At 42.4% G+C, this 14,387-nt stretch overlaps 1 protein-coding gene across 2 annotated transcripts in view; it reads left to right on the top strand.

Annotated features, from left to right (window-relative positions):
- Positions 1-14,387, top strand: part of LOC308385851 (partitioning defective 3 homolog) — a 354,241-nt gene that overhangs the window by 278,806 nt on the left and 61,048 nt on the right. The window lies entirely within an intron of this gene.

Below are 14,387 nucleotides of genomic sequence, written 5' to 3' on the forward strand. Positions count from 1 at the left end.
GAAGGCCTTGTGGGACAAAGCACGCAGTAAACCCCCCTGTGAAATTCATTGTAAATAAAAGTGGTTAAATATAGTTTGCCAGCTCAAAAAAATGCTCGTTTTTCAGCTCAGTTGTACTGTGTTTTTAGCAATCGAGAATTCTCACCAGTCAGTGTGGTCACATTAGGAGCCTGCTATTCTCATGGTCTCCCATAACCTTAGGGCGCTGGATAATTCCCACATCCTGTGATTGACAGCTGTCACTTGGGGGCACGTGACCTTTCACTTCTAGGCACGTATGTGTTAACAGGGGACGTATGTGTTAACTGGGGATCCAACGTAATCACAAATCACTATGGCATATCATGGAAATGTAACTAGACGTAGCCTTAACACATCCTGCAACTACTGTGAGTATGTTACATTCCTCCTGTGTGTTTCAGGCTACTTTTGCACTGCGTTTTTTTGAATGGATCAATGGGATCAATTATTAGAGAGAATTGTCGTAGCTCACAAGTGGATAGTTTCAGAATAGATGTGAAGGAATGTACACAGAAGTAAAAAAAACTGCAACAAAGGGTGGCATCTCGGGAGGGGAAAAAACCCAGAAATCCCAGCATTTTATTTGATCCTCTGGTGGCTAGCACTGCATATAAAACACTGGGACACGACCACAAGGTAGTTAACAAGAAAGCACAAAGCACAAGCATCGTTGCTCGCCTAGGTTACGTCATAGGCTCAACCAAGAGTTGCAGCTAAATCAGCTTTTAGTGTTGGAGGAGGCTGAACCAACTCCCTGTGTGTGTCTATGTGTTTAAGGAGGAAGATCCTCTGTCAGTAGAGATGATGAAGTTGTCTGTTTCCTGTGATCGCTGAATTAATCCATTTACCAAAACATCCATAGGTATGGATAAAAGCCACTGATTCATATTTTTAAAGTCAAGGTCATGTCTGCACGTTTCTACAGGTAGTGTTTTTGTAGTCATAGCAACTGCAAACTTCTTATGGAGGAACTGATGGTGAATAAAGAATGTTTGATTGGTTTTCAGCAGCTGTGTGTAGTCAGATCACAACATGCTGGTCAGTGATGCACTCCAGACGCTCTGTGCAGGGATACAGTGTGAAAGCCTTAGTGTGAGACAACCATGTGAACGACTTAACTGCCAGAAAAGGACATTTAACCATCAATCTGCTTATTGATCATCTCGGAGAAAGCAACAGTTTCCCTGTATGATGGGTCTGATTGTCAACTCTTCTGTCTTTTCTTCTTCCTTTCTCTTGTTATAGCTGTGTTTCGGACACATCTTTACATGTTTCTCTCAGCATCTAATGCCTACATAGTGGTGCATGTTAATCATAAATCCAAGCTTACAGTAAGTTTGGGGTCTGAGCCTTGAGTACTGATAGCACAGTATGGATTTTCTTCTATGTAGGGATGGGATTAGGCGTCGCAAATGTTGTGAATTGATTGGAAATGTGCACTCCATGTTCAACAGCGCGTTTGTGTTTTGCACCTCTTGCTGCTTTGCATATCTTGTGTATTCCAGCCAAAGCTTGAATGCATGTAATATTTGCCTTTCTGCCTTTGAGAATAATAATATTCTCTGGTTCTTATTTCGCTCAGAGGCTTTCTATTTGCAATTTGAAAGAAAAAAAAGAGCTAGCAACACATCTGCATTTCAAGACTCCTGTCACTTGTCTATCATAACAAACATAAACAGTAATTTGCATTTCTAAATTAAACTTAATGGAACTTTCATTGTCAAGAATAGGGCGCAGACACAACAGAATTTACAATCATTTCTGACTAATCCATGTATCGAGGCAGCGAGATTGGAGTGAGAACTTTTGATTTACCTTGCAGTTATATGACTTACACTTTCTTTCTTCACTTTTTAATCCTGACACTTGCTTCTTATTTTGGAGCATCGGCAGCGATGACATGAAGTTCGTGTATGAGGTGAAGAAAAAAAAAAGGAAAGAAAAGTTGAATATTATTCATTGAGCTCGGCTCATTCGCGGATGTCAGTTTTCAGTATGAAAGAGAAGAATGAGCAGCATTTAACCCTGACCTGGATACTGTTACTTCCTTCTGAGGAGGCCCAGGAGAAACACTGTGATCAAAGCGACAGATTAAGGATCCTGTTTTAGTCGGTTGTTTGAGTGATACTCTGACAGAGTTGAGGTCTGCGGTTAGAACTGCTATATAAAAAAACGTGTCATTGCCTTTTAACCTGATCAATTTCTACCACATGACCCTGTGCACTTCATAACAAAAAGCATCTGTAGTGTGCAACAGTATACACTGTCTAAAAAGTAAACACATTTATTGCATGTCATGCCAAAAATGCATGTTGCATAAGAACATTTTAAAACAAGCAGTTTATTTGTGACCAGCAAATAAATACCGGCAAGTAAATAATATTATATGTGATTAATACGATGTCAGAACTCCTGATTTTCATATGATCACTAGAAGCAAGGCACGGTTGCATAAATCTTGTCAGGAACCAAGAAAAGAGAATTAGGTTAATATTAGCTAAGACCATATGTGCCAATCAAAATAAAGCCTACAAAACAAAACATATTAAATACTCAACAGAGACAGAGAACTTGTATATGAACCTGCCTTAGCCGATTAGTTTTCTTTCTTCCTTCACTCATTTGCGTAGCTTTGAAACAATCCTCATGCGTCCAGCAGTCGAAGTTCCCACTTGTCTGTTTAACATCATCTCAGAACTTTCGTTCATCAAATTCAGTTCCATTCAGTTTTATTCATATAGCACACAATCAAAACAACAGGCCTCAAGGCTCTTGCAATGTAAAGACCCTACAGTAATACAGAGAAAACCCCAACAATCTGAGAGCACATGCCCAAGAGCAAGCACTCGGTGACAAAGGGAATGAAGAACTCCCTATTAACAGGAAGAAACCTTCAGCATAACCAGGTTCAGGGAGGGGTGGCTATCCACTGCAATCTGTTGGAGGTGAGCGGAGGGAGACGAGAAAAAGTGGTGTACAAATACACAAAGATTCAAAAGAGGTGAATGGAGAAGAAACACTCATTACAGCAAAATACGTTTAATTAGATGGAAAATCTTTCTTTAGCTTCAGTAAACTAAGCAGAGCTGCTTAGTGGCCCTTTGGTTTGGTTTTGGGCGGTGGTCCTTTTCAGAGGAGGTGGGGTCCAGCTGCTTGCAGATCAGATCCTGTTTTCTGTAGATTTTGGTTTTGCATCTGTGACTCACTTTTACTTCTTGTTTTTACATACAAGTGCTTTCATTTAATGCCTTAATTCACCCGTGACTCTGGGCAGCTAACAAAGCTGCATACTTGTTTATCTACTACAGTTCATAAGACGAGGCCACAGCTGGAAAAATAGCCTGGGTATGCTCCCCTCTCTCTAATAGACCTTTGGTAATGGAGCTCTAATAGGAAGGTCACTGTGACTGTAAAGCTGGAATGAGTCAGACCTGAGCCTATAAAACCCTTAGAGATACGAGGACCCCTGGTCGGTGTGGGCGTCCAGAGATCCCGCCCGTGCTGTCGTATCAAGTTTTACTGTTCCTCCGTGAGATCACCGTACAACAAGAGCTCATTTGACAATTTATTACTTACCTCCATGTTATTAGAACTGGCAGCTCCAGTGCTGTTTTGACAATGCTGTCAGACTCAGTAAAACTGAAGGGCACCAATAGACAGCTGGGATTTATTTATGTTCAGTTTTGTTAACGCCTTATATAAAGTAAAGGTAAATATCATTTGTCACACTGCACACAGAGTAAATTGCACTTGCTCTGTTACGGAGCTTACATGAGAGTGAGGCAGACGTAAACACCCGAACAGCGTTTCCTTTTAAGTTTGTTTCATTTCACCTTATTAAAAAAAAAAAAGGTAAGACCTAGCAAAATGGAGTGACAGGCGATTGACAAGTCAACCCTTCCATCTGCCAAGGGACCGGGTGGTTTGGGTGACTGGGACTGGATGCCGCGTTTCAGAACGACAACCTGACAGGTGCCAGGCTCCACGGGGTTTTTGGGAAGCGGGCGTGAAACAAAGCATCACCTTTGAGAGTGCAATTTGATTGACTGCTGCTCCGATTACCCAGTTGACTTTCTAAAGCCTCTTAGAGCACGGGCAAGACAGAGTCAGGGAGACACAGAAGAAGAGGTGGTGGCGGTGGCGGTGGCAGTGGCAGCGACGGCGGGTGGAGAAATGATACGGAGCTCACGGCGCTCAGCTGTGCAAAGCCCTTGAAGTCCTCTGCAACTCAGCAGCTCTGCAGAGTTTGGCAAGCAAGCAGCGAAGAGAGGAAAACAACCCAAAGAAACACTCAGCGCCGTGTTTTCCTCCTCGCTCTCGCCGCACTGAAACTCAGTCAAATCCTCCACTTTGCATGGTCGTGAAATTGAATTATGAGGCTGCTAATGCATTTTCTGCTGCTGATAAAAAGGTCAGGCTTTTCATCTCAAAGGAACATTTTCTGAGCATCCCCCCATCATCGCCTCGTGATTCTGCCCAAAGATGTTGACTTTTAAGGTGGGAAACGTTGAGACCCCCCCCCCCGCCAAGTTGGTTCATAACCACAGGGCAGTGGAGCTGTTATCCTCCCAATCGTTCCTTATTACCCCTGTCATTGTCTTCAGATGAGGAACCACAACAGTCACATTCCAACACAGATGCACAATCTTCAGTTGTGTTACGTGCTGTAATGTCTGAATGGACCGCTGGATGACTCTATTACAGTAATGCAGATGAAGAGTAAGTTCTCATTGAACAGCAAAGCCCCCCCACCCCACAATGATCGCTGAATCAGTCTGAAGTAATCACTTTTTTATTGTTTGCTCTCTTATTTTGGCGACTGTAATTAACTCTACAATCTGCAATCAGTCTCTGTGATTTTTATAGTCTATATTTTCATTTGGACGCAATCAAAGCGAGATTAACAACACTTTCTGACTGCAACATCTGTAGCTTTGATTAAATCCTACCTCTCAATAATTCATTGGTAAACAAATGAATCTTTTACGACCCTTGTAACAGCGTTAAGGCTTTAATAACGGCTCGTGAGCCGCTAATAACATTTTCTTCATGTCCCCGAGGGAGTCGGATTGATATGTCTAGCATCAAGGAACAGTTTTGCTTTAATGAGACACATACATTAGCTGTAACGAATTACGCTTTACTGACTTGCTGTTAAAGCAGTTAGTCACATAACTGTGTTTGGTTTCTTTTTGTCAGTCCAGTTTGAGTCCCAGAGCCTTGGAAGCATTTAGTCTCTGAGAAAAAATCCTTGTGAGTTTTCCATTCTTTTCCCTGAGTGTCTGTGTGTAGCTTTGATATTAGTGCCTCAGTAATTGTAAGGCGTATTCCCTGTTCCTTAATCTGGAATGTTAGGTATTGTTAAGAGCACTGAGGATGAAATGGATGAGTCCTCGGGTGAATCCTCAAGGCGCTCAGCTAGCTGTACCCACAGGACAATCTGTGCACACAGCTTTTTAGATGTTTCAGTCCCTGTATGGCTTTGGAAAAGCCCCACGTAATATCTGTAGATAGGTTACAAATGAGGGGACAGCTCCAACACAAAGACACACATTTGCGCACAGACTTTTGCCCTTTTCTCCCAGCCCGCTCTGTGCAGCGGCGATAGTGCAGGAGGCCTAATGCACCAAATGCACATCAGCCTTATCGCAGGGGTTTCCACACAGATAGCAATGAGTATCTCCCAGGCAAGGCAAGTGAATTATTTTCCTGGTCTGCTTTCATTCTTTTTTTTTCTTCTTCTTCTTTTTTTTCTCTCTTTTGTTTTTAACCTACCACTTTGGAAAGGGCCCTGTGGGATGGATGTGATGAGATGGAGCGCACAGAAAGGCAATTTATCCTCCGTTTGTACCATTACATTCATTTAAGAAAGCAAACAGCCTGAAAGCATATCGAGAGAGAGAGAAAGAAGGAAGACGCGAGCGTGAGAGAGATATAGACCCACCTCACTTCAGCTCTACATCAAGTGGATCAAGCTGATTAAGGTTGCGCATGCAGTGTTTTATCAACGTCCTTTGAAGCCTGGAAGACATGCGTACAGTACCTAATGAATTTTCACAAGAAGATGAAAGGAAAAGAGGGGAGTGTGAGGCATACAGGGCAGACATACCCCAGCAGAGAATATGGAAAGGAAACACTTAGGGGAGGGGGCTTGTATATGGCCGGAGGATGCTGAAGCCTTGTTTGTTGATCAGTTCTAGAGGACCTTCCATTTCTGGCAATCACCAGCTCTAAATAGAGATTTAATCCACTGCTCCAAACTCCCTTGAAGACATCTAATTCCCGACACTGCAACCGACTGTACGGCACAGAGGAGATATTCACAAACTAACAAACTAGACGGGCATTTGTCAGGCCTGGCAAGTTTCCCTCTACAGTTTGGTATGAAGGTGATGATTTGTTTTGAAAATGTCACAGCGACTAATTGGGAGAAAGCTCTGAGAGAACACGCTGTTAGCAAACGTGGAATATATTTCTCCTGGAATTCAATCACTTAGAAATCCATGTTGATTAAATAACACGCGTCGCTGTGTGTGCCTGTTATGGAGATCTCCGTGAGAAATTCTGCTTTTCATGTGATAGATAACACAATTTTGCAAACTGATTGTGGGTCCTCTCCACTAACATGCACTCCAGAGCACTCCAGAAATAGATCAGGTGAGGAATGTGACGGAGAGGCAGGTGACTGCCGAGCGGGTTTGCACTGTGGACCGTGTCAGCAAGCAGGTGGCTCCCATGCCTCTTCATCCTCCTTCAGCCTTATTTCGATCTCTGCCTGTCACTACAAGAATAGCATTCAAATAGATGCACACAGAAGTGACCCCAGTGTCAGCCACGGCAAGACATTGAAGTTGTTCCAGGTTGCTTAAGGCTTGAACTCTTACTGTAAATATAACTCGTGAAAGAAAGGGAAGCAAAACTGCCAGGTTGTGGAAACGAGTAGTTAATAGCTTTCTTTTACTGCTGTGTATTCATCAAAATCCATTCGAATAACAGCTGCAACTTAAATACTGACTAATAAGTGTGGTGTGTATTGTTAACATGTTGGTAATCTACAAGATTAAATCCATAGTACCAACACTGTGTCCTCTGTAAAATCTTTATATCAAAGCTTACCTTTACCTTGTCGTCTCTTTGTAATGTGTGACATTATAAAGAGACCACTACATGAACATGAGAAAAAACATACGTTTAGTTGTCTCCTACATCAAAAGCCAGACTGTGACCTACATGCTGTTTTCCAAGTGATTCCGGTGTTGCAGCTGTGCCAAGAAGTCAGTCCGTTCTAATCAAAAGCCGGTCAGTGTGTACAGGGGCACGTAATTAAATTTACCTTACCACATCTGAGCCAGTGAGCAAGTGCTCTCAGCACAGAGCAGCATAAGTTCCCTCTATTTTAAGAGCAGTATCCATATTCCTTTATCATACTACGGCATTGTCATTCCAATCCCCGTGCCTTGAACAAGCTTCCAGTGGCAAATCGGATCTCAGCAAAACCCTTTGTAATTACAGGGAGCTGAATGGGTGAGTACGTCCCAAATCCACAAGACCAGCCAGCGACACATTCCATCTGTCTTAAGCCTTCTTCCAATATTTGAGATTGACTCATGAGGAGGTACTGAAATAGTGCGCAGGACCATTCTTCTTCTTCTTTTTAATGTCTGTATGAACATTCGGTTAAGTTCTGTGAAAGTTTTGGACAGAATTTGTGATCACAGTGTGGGCCTTCACATTCAGTCTTTATAACTAATTGTGAATGGTGCATCATTTTAATTAAGAGTGTTTGTGTGTTTAAGTAATAATATGAAAATGTTGGACAGACAACTTAAGTGTAGTTTTATTTACTTATGAAATCAATTATTTGCTTTGTTTTGATAACACTTGTTGGGTAGCTTACACCATCTTTTCTAACGTAGGTATCAGGTTTTCGTGTGTGTTAGCAGAGTGTATATCCTGTGGTTATCGAGTGAACATGGGACTCATTTCCTGACTGTTACTCTGTGGTCCCATATGTGCAGAATTTAAAAAAAAAAAATTTACTAGGGAAAGCCTGGAGGCTTCCCTGTATATGTTACAGGGCACTGATAGGGCCCAGACTGGACTTTAGGGCCCCTTTAGCAAAAAGGGACAAATGCTTCATTACCTGAGCTGGACATGTTTGAGCTCACTGTGGGACCCGATAAAGCCCTGTGGAGGCCACCACACATTTCTAATGCCATCAGCGTGCCTGTAAAAATGCTCTTAGTCCCATTCAACAGAGTAATGGCAGCACACAGCTTTGTCGGACCACGGTAATGGGCTCATGATGTCATTGCGGATCATCGCAGACCTAAAGGTCTTAGAGCCCGGCTTGTTTTCAAAGAAAAGCGGGCTGTTTCAAGGGAATCGCATTAGCATCCCTCCGTTTCCACTGTACCAACTGTGGTGGGGTGGGGTTTGTTTGTGCCAAAAGAGATTACTTGGGAAGTTAATAAGCAAAGGCATTTTAACCTAGTCAGACTTATTGAATTGGTTCACTGATTGGACCAAATGCCATGTCGGTCCTAAGCAATAAGCTCTGTTATTCCTCTCCATTGTCCTCTTGTCTGGAACAGTAAAAGTAAGAGTAAAAATACAAGGAGACTTTGATTTCACTCATTAAGTACCACTTACATCTAGCTTTTTAGGAAACAAACAAATATTTTTGCTTTAAAATTTCAATTTTGTCACAATGGGCATTTTCGCTCTCCCGTCTCTGTCTTAGAGTTTGATATCGTGGTGTTATTGTTGGCCATTACCACTTAGAAACATGTGCAGCTGTGGCCTCTCATCGCTCCACTATCTTTTAGCTTTACAGCTTTTATGGCTGATGGTCTGTAAGCGTCCCAGTGAGATGTCATCCTAGAAACACTTGTCTTCTCTGCCATGGTTAAACATAAAGAATAATCCCCATCCTGCAGTTATACGGCTATCATTAAAGGCTCACCGCCAGGCCGACCTGCAGTTAGTTTCACCACGGATAATGGCCGTGTTTTAGTGGTAGTCAGGGACGTCAATTAAAATCCACAGCTTTTCTTTATGACCTTTTGTAGGAAGTTGTGATTTATCTCTTGCATCTCAGCGAAGGTTGACTACCTAACTACTTTATAGTTTTCTGTAATGTTTCTATATAATGTTACTCTCATAATCATTGCTATAAACAGATGTCTGTGTATTAATATTTAGATTTATTATTTCTGTCTGCTCTGTACCAGGACTTTCCTTTTTCATTTGTAGATTGCTTGTAGTGTGAGAAGTCCAAACCAATAATGCTTGAGCAGACAAACAATCCTTGATTCTAGTGGAAGGGCAAGCTGACACATCACATGTAGAAAGGAGGGACTTGTTTTGAAAGGAACTAATTTCCTGGTCAATAAAATACCTTGAGTTGCTGTATAAAACTTTAAAATTAGTGACAATTTCTTGGATTGAGACAGAAAAACTTTGTTTGCTGGAAATGTAGTGTGTAAGTGATTTATAAAAAACAAACATTATTCAGCCTCTACACTATGGGTGTCAAACATAAGGCACAGGGGCCAGAATTGGCCCGCCACTGGTTGGCTTTGGCAAATGTGAAGGAAGGCACAAATTTTAACCTTGTTTCTGTATTTTCAGTCCTACGGTATGAGTAAGTAATAGATAGACAATAAAATTAGAGAACGTTGCTATATTTTCACTGTCTACTATAGAAATGTATATATTGGACTGTCTGCTCAATGAGCTAACAGAACTTTTTCTGTCATTTTACACATTTATTTCTTGTAGTTTAAGACCAAAGCAGCATTTCTTCATGTTGAAAATACTGAAAAACTGAGACGTGTTGCTGAAATTTCAGTTGTTTCCTTTATGTTAAAATATCTCCGGTATTAGACGTGCAGTTAAACTTCTTTACACCAACAAAAAGATCCTCTGATCCGGCCCACTTTGGATCAAAGCTAGTTGTTTGCGGCCCACAGTGTAAAATGCGTTTGCATACAGGGTTTTAAAAGTCTTTATGGCAATAATTTCACAGTTTTGCTATTTTGAGGGAAATTTTACATTCATGCGATGAATAAAAAACAGTTCCTAAATTATGCTATTCAGAGGTGCACAAACAGGCCAGATAAACAATTTAAAAAACCTGCATCTGTTGTAGGATCACATTTACACTATGGTTATGTTATTTGTCTCACTGTGTATCTACATAATCACATTATATCTCAGCTGACATCTGTTTCACAGCAGAATCGTGTTAACCTGTCATCTGAACCATGGAATCATCCTGGCATCCACTGAGATCATAAACTGTGAGACAAAGAGGTTAGACGTGTGTCATCGGTCATGGTCGAGTATTTCTAGCTCTTTTACATTACTATCAGGAGACAGATTCAGGTTAGTCAGGAGTTTTTTCATCTCTTTTGCAAGTTTTCTTTGTAAAGAATAAAAAAAACTTTCTACATGACATTTTCAGAACGAATAAGAATCTATAGTGTTGCTATTATCAGCAATACCTTTGAATGTTATCTGTAATTTTCATTTTGTAGAGGACTCGGTGCATTTCCACAAGGAGATGGAGCAACATAAATTGATAGCGAAATGTCCAACCCTGAAGCTCAAGTGGTTTATTTAAGTGATTTAAAGCAAGCGAATGTCTCTTGTCTCTTGAAAATAACATTTCGTACATGGAGCAAGACAAAGATGTTCTAAATATGATGGTGATTTTTTTTTTTTTAAGTGTGGCGAAAGGGAAAAAGGCAGAAAATTTGAATTGAACAAATTTTCCTTCCCCTTCATTTCACCTGCGCTCCATCATTGCAGAATCCTTTCTGCTTCGTTAATGTTCCTTTTTTCCAACCTTCATTCATTCTTATTCTTTTTCTCCCACTTTCCTGATGCACGCTTCCACTCCCTACACTACAGTCGGGGGGGACTGTAGTGTAGGGAGGGGCCCTCCCCACACACACACTACGTCTGTCTTTATCTGTCTTTCGCCCCCATTTTAAACCAATGCCAGGGATAGTGCACAAGCCCCAGCTATCAAGCTGTAATGAGCATGTTCACTAAAGCACTGATTCATCAGAACAAAGAGAGGCAGAGAGAGCGAAGGAGGAGGATGGATGACAAGGGGGAGAGAGAGACTCTGGAGTGTATCCTTGAATGGCTTTGGACTGTAAACCCCTACTGCTTCCTCCTCCTCCTCTGGCTCTATTTTTCCTAATAGCCTCTTGGGCTATTTCTGGGCCCCTTTTTAAATGGGAGGTGGGTGGGAGTGAATACAGTAAAGCAAGGGTGTAGGGGAGCATTTGTGCAAGTGTGTGTGTGTGGGGAGGGGGTGCTTGGCCCTGCTGAGGCACTGAATAAGCACTCTGACTCGCAGCAGGATCAGTGGTAGCGGTGGTTGGGTTGTGTGTGTGTTTGTGTGTGTAGGGGCTCTCTGTTTCCACTGGAGACGAGAGAAGAGACGTATATGCACGCTCGCACGCACACTCACTCACACACAAACCCCGCAATGTGGAACCTCCAAAGCTGATTAGTCAAACTTGTGATTTCCAATTTCAAACCCGCGACACAAATCCCGCACTTAATATTCATGCAGAAAGTGGTTAGGGCTCCTTGCCGTCCCACGCTGCCGTTGGGCTGTGGGTTAGGTGGCAGCTGGGTGGGTGGGTGAGTGTGTGTGTGTGGAGGGGTGGGGGGCGGTGTTTGAGTAAATAGAGAGAGGGAGTTGCCTTTTAATCAGCTTAGTTAAAAGGAAGGAGATGATGAAAAAAGAGGATGACAGGAGAAGAGAAAGTAATGTTTTTTTGTGGCTTGATTAGGTAGGTGGGCCATTGGTGAAAGCAAGCAGCCCACACACACACAGACAGGGTAGACCATGTTATCAGGGGGTGCAGAGTGACAGAATGAAACCCCTGTCTAAACAACCACCCATGTCTCGTTTTGTTTATTGTTTATTGTTTTTTAATCTTTTTGACCAATGCAGACAGCCGGCACAATTTCATCTTTATTGGGGCGCTTTACAGCACGTCTTTCTCATCTTTTCCTGTGCGTGCGTGTGTGTACGTGCAGTTTCTTTGTCAGGGTACACATTCAAACATTAACACGATTACAGCCGACGTCTGACAGATGCCATTTCTATTTTAGCGAGGATGATTTCAGTGGTGCAACTGTTTGTTCGACTCCGCTGCCTGTGTCTTTTAACCTTGTAATCAGAATGGCGTGCTGCGTCATCGTTGCTCCCAAAACACAGGCATTGGTGGCTAGAAAGAAGGCGAAGTGTGGAAAGAAAGAGTGAGAGTGGTTAAATTGTGAGCACGGGATGCTGAAGTGGAAAGTAACTAATGATCCCTTATGATTTGATTTCTGCTGTTTCTTGAAATCGAATTTTAACCTTTGTTGGAGAAAGAGTAACTGGTTACATCACCGGGTGGTGGAAAAAAGCAAAGACAAAGAGAGGTAGAAGACAAAATTCAAAGGCAGATACTGTAGATCACCAGTGAGTCCCAGCTCCTGGAGAGAGAAAAAGATTGTGGTATAGAAGAGCGTTTTGACCTCCCACGCCTCGCCGTCGAGGCCGCAGTTGTAGATTTCCATCCCATCATTTATCCGCCCATCGTGGAGAGGTGCAAGCTGTATCCAGTCCCCACCACACTCCATAACTCAACCGCTTTTCTCCAGAGAGGTGTTCGCTAAACACCGCCTCCCTCCACGTCTCCTCCTCCCCAGCTCTCATCGCACCCATCGGTCTGTCTTTAAAACAACCGTTAGAGACATAAAAGGCAAGCAGTCCGCAACCCTCTGCTGTAACTCTCCACATATCTGCAAGCCTCCTCCTCCTCCTCGTCTTCCGCGCTGGCCTTGGGGAGAAGAATGCAGCCGACGAGGATGCTCCTCGGGGAGGCTTTAGGAAAAATGGCAGCGATAGAGTCTACAGGGGCTATAATTCACCAGGCAGGCTCCATGATGCTGTGACACGGTTATTAGCCATATAAATTGGAGCTGTCAGTGTGTCATTATTGCTCACATTCATGTGAGACCATCCCTCTTTTTTTGTTTACTTATTTGTTTTTAACCAGCTTTGGCCTCAGATGCTGAGAATACTTCCTTTTTTTTTCTTTTTTGTATCATGGCAGAGCGATTGATGCCTCTGGCCAAAATACTTTCCTTTTGTTGTTAGTTTGCTTTGTTTCCCCCACTATCGGAATGAGAATAAAACACACACACATTGGCACAGTTACAGGACATAGATGTTAATTAGGTGGCTGTGCGCCTGCAGTGTGTTGACAGCAAGTAAACACAATGGCAAAGCCTTCATGTGTCAACGTTGTTTTCTGGAGGTTTACTGGAACAGCGTTTCCAGCGTTACATCACTGGCTGATAAACAGATAATTAGCATTTGTGTTATTAGTTTTTATAGATAAGCATCTTATTATACCTGTTAACACGCCTGAGGAGCGAAGGTTAATGAATTTGCCTTTGTTAGATTCCAAATGACATTTTTAAAACATTCAAAACATATATTTTTAATAGAATTGTTTCTTTTTTTCCCCCAATATCTTTACTGAGAAGAGAGAAAACGCCACACTTGCTTGTTTATTTGGCTTGCTGGTGATTCTTAAACAACACAAAAAGGACTAACAGAAACAGAGGAAATGATGTAATAACAGATAAGACTTTTTTTAAAGGGGCTCTCAATTGAATTTTAATTGGCTGATGAGTCAGGAAGAATACAGTTTGACTCTTCCTATATTTGCCACATTACGGGTTTAGGACATTTACCTGACAGAGATACAGGTGCAAAATTACAAGAGTAGAAACATTTGTCCTCATTTACAAATGCCCGTGTGGAAATTTAAATAGTAGTGTCGAGGGGGAAGACAGTAAAAGGGGCATCTTTCCATAGTGTTTTCCACGTGCTTCCATGTTTCACACCTACTAGCTGAAGAAGATGACAACACTCCATGAGCATTTTGCAGCACAAATGAACCAGCTGCTCGATGAGAGGCTAACTTAAGGCTGGACAGTCCTGATCCCCAAGGATTCCCAGAATCCCATCCAACTGCCGTCTAATAACCTGGCCACAAGTGACCATGTGGTTAGTGCCTCAGGCAGCAGAAACTCTTGAAGCGAAGATGGCCATAGGGATAGCAACATCAGAAAGAAGGGCCATATGAAACTTCAAGCACCGAGGACTCAGAGAAGAGCTTGAGAAGATGTGAATGTAACAGTGGTCCCAGTTGTAACCGGAGAACTCAGTGCGGTGACCCCAAAGTTATGGGAGTGGCTCCAGGAAAACCCAGGAACAAGATCTGAGATCTCTGTCCAGAAGAGCGCAGTCCTAGAACACAGCAAAGACAGCACAGGTCCTT

Source organism: Rhamphochromis sp. 'chilingali' (assembly GCF_963969265.1).
Source record: "Rhamphochromis sp. 'chilingali' genome assembly, chromosome: 18".
In the NCBI taxonomy this organism is placed as follows: Eukaryota; Metazoa; Chordata; class Actinopteri; order Cichliformes; family Cichlidae; genus Rhamphochromis; species Rhamphochromis sp. 'chilingali'.